Source organism: Eurypyga helias, unplaced genomic scaffold, assembly GCF_000690775.1.
Source record: "Eurypyga helias isolate BGI_N326 unplaced genomic scaffold, ASM69077v1 scaffold21864, whole genome shotgun sequence".
Classification (NCBI taxonomy): Eukaryota; Metazoa; Chordata; class Aves; order Eurypygiformes; family Eurypygidae; genus Eurypyga; species Eurypyga helias.
This window is the reverse complement of record NW_010247105.1, coordinates 1-604: the sequence shown is the minus strand read 5'-3', so window position 1 is coordinate 604 and position 604 is coordinate 1.

Below are 604 nucleotides of genomic sequence, written 5' to 3'. Positions count from 1 at the left end.
GCTGACAAAAACAACAAAGAAAAAAACCACCCCATGCATCCTTTGTGCTTTGGCAGGTCGTACAAAAAGCATTGTTTTGTTCCATTGTTTTCCTCAAAAAGAGCCTTAAGTAAGTGATTCGTTTCGTGAACCACTGGGGAAAAAAAAAAAAAAGAGAACGTCTTCCTTATAGCCACTTAAAAGAATTTTGCAGGAAGTACAAGATATATTTGTGGTACACACATGTGCCAGTCCAGGACATCAGCATAATTGCTTGCTGAAGTACCTTTCCTGTTATGTCAATTAAGGAGAATTTTTGTTTATGACTATACCCATCACACGGTTGCAGGTTTTCTGGGAAAGGGTAATTAAACTTAACTCCTATTAACACCTGTAGCTCATTCCAGTTTTGGTTTAATCACTAACATTTCTCTTCCATAGTCTAGGACCCATTGCCTTCTCTCTCTATATATAAAAGAAAGGAATGCATCAATGATCCCAGTAGGAGATTCCTCATGTGACAGTCAAATCAACACACAATGCACAGCATGTCCGGATAACAAACAGGAAAAAACCTTCAAGTGATCTGAAAAAGAACAACGGGAGGAAATGGGGGCGGGGGGAG